Raw genomic sequence first — 11283 nt, 5'->3', positions numbered from 1 at the left:
TGCATAACCTTCCAATCACTTCTCTTTTTGAAAAAGTTTTTAGGCATAAGAGGCAAGTAATTTTTTTTATTTTTTTTATTTTAATTTTTTTTATGTTTCACCCACAACGAAAGAAAACAAAAACAAAAGGGAAAACAAAATCTACTTAGTGAAGAAAGCAAACAAGCACACTCGAGAATATCAACCCCACACTATTGCTCCCCGGCAACGGCGTCAGAAAAGAGCTTGATAATCCCCAGGTGCAAGGAATCATCGTAGCAATTTCCAAAGGTGGAAGTGATAAGTATGGAGTGTCGAACCCACAAGGAGCTAAAGGTAAGATCAATATTCTCTCAAGTCCTATCTGGCACTGATACGACTCTATGTACACCGAATGTTTGCTTCCATCTAAAAACGAGAAATAAAACTACGTTGTGGGTATGAAGAGGATAACTTTGCATGATATCGGAGAACTAAAATATGAAAATAGGTGATGTTAATATAAACTTAGAATATATTATAAATAGCGAGTGTGGAATAATGATGGGTCGGTGTGCGGAATTGTCCTAGGCAATTGTTAACAAGATCGGTAGTCGTCATTGCAATTTCATATGAGGGAGAGGCATAAGCTAACATACTTTCTCTTCTTGGATCATATGCACTTATGATTGGAACTCTAGCAAGCATCCGCAACTACTAAAGATCATTAAGATAAAACCCAACCATAGCATTAAAGTCTCAAGTCCCCTTTATCCCATACGCAACCCCCTTACTCGGGTTTATGCTTCTGTCACTCAAGAAACCCACTATAAGCGAATCATGAATGTATAGCAACACCCTACAACGGGAATCCTTCACGTGTGCGCGGCACGGAAGGCACCATTGGACAGCAGCAAAATAAAACATACAACTCCAACCAATCTAGATCCTCAATCAACCATAAACACAAAAGAAATCTACTCAAAACATCATAGGATGGCAACACATCATTGGATCATAATGTGTGGCATAAAGCACCATGTTCAAGTAGGTGATTATAGCGGGGTGCGGGAGAGTGGACAACCGAAAAGAGTTGAGGAACGTGATGAATATGGTGATGTTGATGAAGACAATCACCACGGTGATGGTTCCCTGGTGGCACTCCGGCGCCACCGAGAAAGAGGGGGAGAAGGTATCTCCCTTGTGATTCATCCTCCATGGCCTCCCCCTAGATGGGGAGAGGTTCTCCCTCTAGTCCTTGGCCTCCATGGCAATGATGGCCCCCTCCGGGATCCTCCTCCATGGCCTCCGGTGATGATGGCCCCCTTCGGCAGGGTACCGGAGGGGGCCTAGATTGATTTTTCATGGCTACAGAGGCTTGCGGCGGCAGAACTCCCGATCTAGGTTTCTTTCTAGGGGTTTTGGTATTTATTGGAATTTGTGGCGTCGGTCTCACATCAAGGGGATCTAAGAGGCAGCATAAGGTAGGAGCACCCTCCCAGGGGGGGGGGGGGGTAGGGCGTGCCTCCCTACCTTGTCGTAGCCTCAGGATTCTTTTGGCCGAACTCTTGTTCTTCGGGGGTCTCTTTTGGTCCATAGAAAACACCCGTAAATTTTCAGCCCATTCCGAGAACTTTTATTACTGCACAAAAAACGACACCACGGTAGTTATGCTGAAAACAACGTCAATCCGGGTTAGTTCTAATTAAATCATACCAAAATCATATAAAATTGTTGTAAAACATGGGATGAATACTTTATAAATTATAGATATGTTGGAGACGTATCACCCACTCTTGACCATTCCTCTTCTCTTCATAATTTTTCATGCAGTTTAACCAAAATAAAATGACATCAACGCATTGGCATTTTGGTGACACTATACAAAAAAATGACATATCTCATGAAAATGAGGTATGTAATCTATAAGCATTAACAGTGCAAAAATCTGAAGGTAGTAACAAGTTTCATTGTTGGTGTATTGGCTGTGCAACAACATTAGAATGCCTTAGCTGAAAAATCTTTAATACATCCACAATCAATAGCTAACCCTGAAATAATCCAGTGACATTAAATGGCATTGCTTAAATTTCTCGGTGGCATTAGACTGAGTGCGTGGCATCACTTTAGCAGTAGCATTGCTTGAATTTACCGCATGTGTTATACTAACTGCAAAAAAGTGGCAATAAGAGCATGGAAGGCCCATTTGGACAGTGGGCGCACTAGTATGATGTACCTCCATGGACGCATAGAGTGGTGAGGGAGGTATGGTTGTCCAGAGCAACAAATATTCAGGCAGCATATGTGGATTATGTCCCTTTTTTTCTCTTTAGCCACCTTTTTCCTATGTGAGGACAACAAACCGATCAACCTGGTCATTCTCTATTGCGTTGTCATGCCTTTCTACCCTTTTCACCCTTTTTCAACCAAGAGACACGATATTCATCCCTTAGCTACTGATTTTGCCCTTTTCAACCTAGATGCGGGTTCGATACCTAGTCTCTCCGACAGTACTTTCTCCCTTCCTTTCCTTATTCAACCCAGACATGGATTAGTCTGCATGAAGTAGGGTTTCCTTTAATAGTGCAAATTAAGATTTTCGTATACGTGACCAGCAGAGTAGAGGATAGAAAATTGGGGAGATGGTGGAGTGGAAAAAGATCCACATGCAGCGATGTGGCAAATGGGGCAATAGAACAAGGGTATGGTTCAAAAAGAGGTAGCATACCTGAGGGTCGGTGGGAAGTGGCTTCGCTCGTGGTGGTCGTCCTCCGCACACACTACGGTAGCGAGCTTGGGGGCGTAGGCCATCCTGCGTGGGCGCTAGGTCTGAGAGGACGGCCTTGTCGTTAGTGCTTGACCTCGCTCACCGATGACGAGTGCGTCAATGCTACACGTCCTTTTTTCCCTGGTGGATCTGTGACTACCGGTGAGGAGGGAGAGAGAGGGGTACCACCGTATTTTTTAGATCTGCAGAGAGGGTGATAGTGTGAGAAGCAAGTGGGCAGCCCTTAGCAAGCAAGCGCTGAAGCTCCGGCCTATATATCTTTTTTGATACTAGTACTAGAGGTGGAGTAGTGGTAGAGTAGTTTATATTTTCTCTGCATACATTACCGGTTAGTCGTGCTTCCAAACTGAACGACACACCATTAGAAAATTAAGTCGAGAAATAATGTGGTATCTCAGGCCAACATGGCTAGATTGCATTTTGCACGAGAAATGACACACCATGTTTCGTTGACATGTGGTCCCGTTCCAACATGTTAGTGAGACGACGGCGAGTCCTTTTGTAAAATTATCGAACGGACATCTATGTAGGTCGGGCGCCTCTTCCTGTACCGTGGGAACCGTCCATCGCCTCTTCGCCTTTCCCTCTATATTTGGAACTGCTGTCGCACGCTCTTCCTCCCTCTATTTGCCTTCAGCCTTCCTTCTGCCATTGTTCGATCATCTTCTCCATGGAGGGAACAAGACGGAAACGACCCCGTTATTCTTGCCCCAATCTGAAAGATGACGTGGTGGAGGAACTCATTGATCGGTGCGACATCATCACCTCAACTAGCATGGCAGGTTCGTTCAAGACCATTCTCGACACAATTAATAACATCATTACAAAGAACCCAAGGGTCTACGAGCGGTTTGATCTCCCCTGTCTTCTTTGCCATGACCCTGCTCGCTAGCGCGCGGATGACGGAAGCCTCGCCTTGTGCAAGTTGATGCCACTTGATAATGATACGTGTGATGTTAAGATGCCATCGCTTAAGGGTAAGGCCTGGGCAGGCGCAAATGGAGATTGGGTTGTTTATATTGGGTACAACTGCGAGTGGGAACTTGTGAATGTGTACACTCGTCACCGGGTTCCACTTCCAAAAATCTCATACTGCCCTAAGGTTGAGCACACAAATGATCTATGTACGTTCAAATACGATCATGGTGACTGTCTTGTACAAAATATAGCAATTTGTCGAGTTCCCAACCGCTCTTGGGATTACATGAACTATCATATTGTTGCTATCTTCGACAAGCTTGTTGCCATCCTTACTTCCACGGCTCCTCCATGGATATTGCTCAAAAATCAATTTCAGTGCACGGATGAGTATTGTGATGCAATTCAATACGAGTTCTTGTGTTTGCTACCACCACTCGTGGCACTGTTTTTGCATGGAATCCTTAATGTTTCGGTACGTTTATCTTCCACCATAATTAGAATTGTTTCATCCACGTGCATGTGAGTTAGTATCCCCGTACTAACTAACCTTCTTGTGTCTCCAAGGTCTTGTGAACATTCCACCACCTATACTTGACAAAAAAATTATAACCAAGGGGGAGATGACGATGGTGATGATCACGAGCATGAGGACGAGCAGGACCTACTGATGTCTACTTTGCAACTTTATTCTTGTAGACTCGTGTTGGGCCTCCAAGCGCAGAGTTTTGTAGGATAGTAGAAATTTTCCCTCAAGTGGATGACCTAAGGTTTATCAATCCATGGGAGGTGTTGGATGAAGATAGTCTCTCTCGAGCAACCCTTCAATCAAATACAAGAAATATCTTGTGACCCCAACACACCCAATACAATGGAAAAATGTATAGGTGCACTAGTTCGGCGAAGAAATGGTGATAAAAGTGTAGTATGGATAGTAGATATGAGTTTTTGTAATGCGAACAATAAAAAACAGCAAGGTAGTAAATAGTAAACGGAGCACAAATGGTATTGGAATGATGGAAAATGAGGCCTAGGGTGCATACTTTCACTAGTGCAATCTCTCAACAATGCTAGCATAGTTGGATCATATGATTATCCCTCAAAGTGCAATAAAGAGTCACTCCTGAGTTCCTATTAGTGGAGAACAAAAGATATAAATTGTTTGTAGGGTGCGAAACCACCTCAAAGCTATTCTTTCCGATCAATCTATCCTAGAGTTCGTACTAAAATAACAACAAGCTATTCTTTCTGATCGATCTAATCAAGAGTTCGTACTAAATAACACGATATGATGCATATCAACCAACTCTAATGTCACCTATATACCACAATGTCACCGCGAGTACCCGTGAGTTAATTAGACGATATGTATCAAATAATTTCAGATTCATAATACTCAATCCACACAAAGAACTACAAGGAGACCCCAAAGTTTCTATCGGAGAAAAGATAATAAAAACGTGCATCAACCCCTATGCAAAGATTACCCCAAAGTCACCTCGGGAATCCGCAAGTTGAGTGCCATAACATATATGAAGTGAATAAAAATAATACCCCATTGTCACCATGGTATTCATATGCAAGACATATATCATGTGTTTTCATATCTGAACATTCAATCTGACAAGACAAAACTTGAAAGGGTAAAGACTCAATTCATCACAACAAGTGTAGAGAGGGGAGAAACATCATATGATCCATCTATGTTAACAAAGCCCATGATACATCAAGATCGTGACATCTCAAGATCGCGCTAGAGAGAGATTAAACACATAGCTACTGGTACAAACCCTCAGCCCCGAGGGTGGACTACTCCCTCCTCATCGTGGTGGCCGCCGGGATGATGAAGATGGCCACCGATGATGATTCCCCCCTCTGGCAGGGTCCCGGAACGGGGACCCGATTCGTTTCCGGTGGCTACAGAGGCTTGCGGTGGCGGAACTTCCAATCTAGGGTTGTTTCTGATGGTTTCTCTATTTATAGGAATTTTTGGCGTCGGTCTCATGTCCAGATGGGCCTCGAGGTGAGCACAATACACCAGGGCGCGCCTGGGGGCCCAGGCTCGCCCTGGTGGGTTGTGCCCTCCTCGTGGCTCTTTTGTCCCTCCCACAAAGCTTCGGGGGTCTCTTTTGTTCCAAAAAAATTGTCAAAAAGTTTCAGCTAATTTGGAAAACTTCCATTTCTGCACAAAAAACAACACCGCTGTAGTTCCGCCGAAAACAACGCCAGTCCGGGTTAGTTCCATGCACATCATACCAAAACCATATAAAATTATTGTAAACCTGGCATGTACTTCATAAATTATAGATACGTTGGAGACGTATCAGCATCCCCAAGCTTAATTCCTACTCATCCTCGAGTAGGTAAATGATAAAAGAAATAATTTATGAAGTGTGAATGCTAGCAAAGTGCACAAGTTTGATCCATGGCAATTTCAATCACTTTTCCTAGCATCATAACAGAAATTTGTTTTCTTATAAAACTTCTTATGTTATAGTAGCAACCAATTCACATGTTAAGGTTCAAATAATGAATTCTCTTGAAACCCAACAACCTATGTTCTCAATCACCAAGCAATTGCAATTCAACTTATTCAACAAAGTCTAAGTAAGAGCTCCACATACTCAACCATCATATAGTCTTCTATGATTGCTAACACTCACCGCATACAGATGAGCAAAACATTTAAACCGAACACATAGAAATGTAGGGGCTTATAATTTCGCCTCCCAACGTATTTACCTCAAGGGTGATGTCAACAATAATAACTCATGCTACCCGTATCCAACTGGATATATGTGCCTAAATCTTTCCTCACCACATGATGCTTACCAAAGGAGAAAAATAAAAAGGAATAGAGAGAAAAACTTTGACTCTTGCACGAAAGTAAAGACATAAAAGTAAAAGATAGGCCCTTCGTAGAGGGAAGCAGAGGTTGCCATGCGCTTAGTTGTTTGTATGCTCAACCCCTTAGTGCAAAAGAACGTCACGTTATATTGCCCCTTATGATAGCAACCTTTATTATGCAGTCTGTCGCTTTTATTCTTTGCCATCACAAGTTCATACAACGCTCAATTTTCTCTTACACTAAATGATCTAACACTTTTAGAAGCAATTTTTATTGCATTATTGCACCGATGACAACTTACTTGAAGGATCTTGCTCAATCCATTGGTAGGCATGGTGGACTCTCTAATATAAGAGTTGGGTTTAAGGGTTTTTGGATGCACAAGTAGTATCTCTACTTGGTGCGGAATTTTTGGCTAGCAAAGATAGGGGGCAAGCACCACATGTTGAAGGATCTATGACAATATAACTTCTATGTGAATATGAATAGACATAAATCATTACGTTGTCTTCCTTCTCCAACGTCAACAATTTTGACCTATACTATTTTGATGGGGGCTCACTGTAAGTGCATCTAGTGCCACCCCTAGTTGGTTTTGGAGTATTGACGACAAAGTTGGTTGAGGGACTAATGCGTTTGTGAGAATTGCAGGATAACGCAGGTAGTGTCCCTCATTGATTCGGTTTACCTACCGGAGATGACCCCTAAAAATGTATGAAGACATTGAAGACAATGGTGGTGTGTGAAGAGGTTCACGTTGAAGACTATAACATGAGAAGACATTGAGTGAGGACTATGGAGCGCGAAGACTGAGTTGTTTCGTTGTTTCCTCTTCTTCTGTGTTGAGTCATAGGAACCACCGTACTGTTAAGTGGGGTCCAAGTGAACTAAGTCAGAGTGACTGAAGTGATGCTCAACCCAAATCCTATGTCTTCGAGCGAACACAATGAGAGCAAATCTTATCCAGAGTTGGATAAGTCAGCTTTGCTTGTAGCCCAAGTAAAGTTGCCGCGTGTGTTTGAAATCTGACCGTTGGAACACGTGTCAGTTCCTTAGTGACCCAGGGTCATTTCGGACAAATCAGGTCGGGTTGCCTTGTGGCTATAAATAGCCCACCCCCTACACCATAAATTGGTGGTTGCTCAGAGTTAGTATATGGCTTTTGTCGTTTGAGAGCAACCCACCTCGAAGCATTTGAGAGAGACAGAAATCCTTGCGAGGACAAAGCCCAAACACCTAGAGCCAAAGAGTGTTAGGCATCACTGAAGTCTTTCTGTCTGTGTGACCTGAAGACTTATTACACTTGAGGACTGTGCATCCTCCAGCCGGTTAGGCGTCGCGTTCTGAGCATCCAAGAGTCATTGTGGATTGTCGGGTGAACAAAGTCTGTGAAGGTTTGGAAGTCTACCTTGAAGACTTACCAGAGTGATTGGGCGAGGACTAAGTGACCTTAGCTCAAGGGGAATAAGGTGAAGACACGGTCTTCTAAGTTGAATTTCAGCCTCCCCAACCAGACGGACAGTTGTCACAGCAACTGGAACTGGTTCAACAAATCCTGTGTCTTCAACAAGTGACTGGTTCTATCTCTTCCCTCCTTTACCTTGAGTTTGTCTTCGTGAAGTCGTTGCTTATCTGTCTTATCTGATTGACTTCATTGCTTGACTACTATTGTTGATTGGCTTCATACTATCTTCCATCCTGATCCTACTACCTAGCTGCTATTAGTCTTCGTACGTTAACGCTATTGCATACTTGACTATGGCTTGCTTGTTGTAGTTTATCTTCCGCTGCATATCAATTAGGTTATTTCTATTTTTTGTCTTCAAAACTTCCACGTTTTGAAGACTTTGATAAAAATTGCCTATTCACCCCCCCTTCTAGTCGATAACTAGCACTTTCAATTGGTATCAGAGCAAGGTACTCCCTTGTTCTATGTGATTCGGTTTAACCACTTGGAGTTTAGCTATGTCGACTACAGGGATAATCAAAGTCTCCGCTGCTTGCCCCGTGTTCGATGGAATAGAATATCCCTACTGGAAGAATAAGATGCGCATGCATCTTGAAGCCATTGATGTTGACCTCTGGTATGTCGTCAAGAATGGCATTCCCAAAACTGGTGAAGGTGTCACTCCTACTGATGTCAAGAAGTTCATTCAACTGGACTCGACTGCAAAGAACATCATTTGTGGTCATCTGACCAAAGGACAGTGTGGCCGTGTGAGTGCTCTGGAAACGTCAAAGCTAGTCTGGGACTGGCTGTCCAAGGTCAATGAAGGCGTCTCTACACAGAGAGACCAGAGGATCAGTGTTCTTCGCAATCTCTTCAATCGCTTCAAGAGAAACGACAATGAAAATGTCCATCTCACGTTCAATCGCCTCACCGACATCACAAATGAGCTTCAGGCTCTCGGCGCCACTGAGATCACCAAGCATGAAATTGTCAAGACACTGCTGAGATCACTTGACACCTCCTTTGACACCCTTGCCCTCATGATTCAAGAACGTCCTAACTTCAAGTCACTCGATCCGTCTGATATACTTGAGAGGCTCAACACACATGAGTTCCAGCTTTCTGAGAAAAGAGATATCTATGGCCCCAACTATGGCCGAACTCGTGCTTTGAAGGAAAAAGTTGTTTCCTCATCTGAAGAAGAAGAATCTGACTACGGTTCTGACGATCCTTAAGACATTGGAAGGGAGCTTGCTATGCTTGTGAAGAAGTTCCAGAAATTCACCAAGAAGAAGGGCTTCAGAAAGTCTTCACGATCCAGTTCAAGAAATGATGAAGCTTCCACTCAAGACAACAAGAAGAGAACATGTCACAAGTGTAAGAAGCCTGGGCACTACATCTCTGAGTGTCCTCAGTGGGACAACGAGAAGAAGAAGAAGAAGAGCAAGGAATATGACTCCGATGACAAGAAGAAGAGGAAATCTTCGAAGTCTTCTTCCAAGTCCTCATCAAGGTCTTCATCTCACAAGAAGAGCTCATCAGGCAAGGCTCGTGCTTTTGTTGACAAGGAAATGGATTCAGAGGAGGAGTTTGCTTCTGAGGAGGCAGAGGTGGAATCTGAAGCTGAGTCCGACTCTGGCGTTGCAAGTTTGGCTCTAGCCATAGCCTACGTTGCCAAGTCCATCTTCAACACTGAAGACAATGACTCTCACACCAACGCTTATGATGACAAGGACGATCCTGCTCCCACCTACTGCTTCATGGCACGCGGTGCCAAGGTAAAATCACGCGATGCTTACTTTCAAACATCAAGTGAAGATGACTCTGATTGTGAATCTAAACCCAGCTACAAAACACTTGCTAAAATTGCTACTGAACAACAAAGAGCTATGGAACATACTCAAAAACTGTTAGACAAAAGCGATGACCTGTTGGACGCGGAAATGACACGTTCACAGTCCTTAGTTGAAGACATAAAAAATCTTCATGCTAAGTCCAAGAACTTGAAAGTCTTCATGAGACGCTCTCAACCACTTATGAAAAGCTCTCCTATGATTATCTTCCAAGGAAGCAAGAGCTTGAGAAATTGAAAGCGACTCATGAAGATCTTCAAAAAGAGAATGAGTCATTTCGTGCTCAACAGATCAGTCCCGCTCAGGATGATTTTGAACCATCATGCTTAAAATGCATTGAGCGTGACAACGGTTCCTCTGTTGCTGAATGTTCCACTGCTGCTACTGTTGCTCTGCCTTCAACTACTGATGTGGTAACTAACCCCTCTTCTGAGGATACCACTACTATTGCTGATGAAAATGCTAGGTTGAAGACATTGCTTGAAATAGGGATGTATAAAAGTCTGAAAGGGCATCAGACACTTTGTGATGTCCTCAAAAAGCAGATTCTGAACCGAAACCCTAGGAAAGAGGGTGTTGGGTTCGAGAGGAAAATGAATGCTGATGGTTCCTACTGGAAGCCTGAGCAGTATCCCAAAACCACATGGGTTGCTGCAAAGGAACCTTTAGTGGATCCATCCACTTTATCTGGCTTTACCTGTGCTAATCCTATTATAATTGATGAATCCTTTGATGCAAACTATAAACTGTTCAAAAATCAGAATGGTGAAGTGTTTGCCAGGTATATTGGTACTAACTGCAGGAATGGACCGCCAATGAAGAAGATCTGGGTTCCCAAAAGCTGTCTTGAGAATCTTCTTGTAAATGTTGTCATGACACCACCAGGGAAGAAGACAAACCCCAGATCAAAGGCGTCACATGGTCCAACGGCTTCATACAGAAACAGGACTCACCTGAGTCACCCTAACGCCAATGTTTTGCAGGGAAATCACACTCAAACTTATGAATATGAGCGTGTGTCTTCAAACCGCTATGTTCACAATACTAAGAACTTTTCTGCTTATTCATACGAGTATCATTCATCACCTGCAAGGCTATTTGCTAGGGCTCCAAAGCCGAAATTCTCAGATGCTGCACTTAGACTCATTGCTTCTAAGCCACCCCTAAAGATGTGGGTGGTGAAGAAGAACTAACTCTCTTTTGCAGAACATGGTCTCTAGCCAGCAATCAAAGGCATCTGATATTATTACTGGGGACCTAAAACACAAAGGGACGCATGATAAAATGACTTACTATGTATTCCACATATGCATCGCTTACCTGTCATACTGTGTGCTAACTTTCATCTATGCTGTGATAATCCAAATGTGCATCAAATGCTTATGCTTCACAACATACCTTGTGAATCATATCCTCCTAACTACACTGTAGGGCATGTCACCAAAAGCTTCAGAATGGATTATTGACA

The sequence above is a fragment of the Triticum aestivum genome, chromosome 5B (genome assembly GCF_018294505.1).
Source record: "Triticum aestivum cultivar Chinese Spring chromosome 5B, IWGSC CS RefSeq v2.1, whole genome shotgun sequence".
In the NCBI taxonomy this organism is placed as follows: domain Eukaryota; kingdom Viridiplantae; phylum Streptophyta; class Magnoliopsida; order Poales; family Poaceae; genus Triticum; species Triticum aestivum.
Note: the sequence above shows the minus strand (reverse complement) of the source record.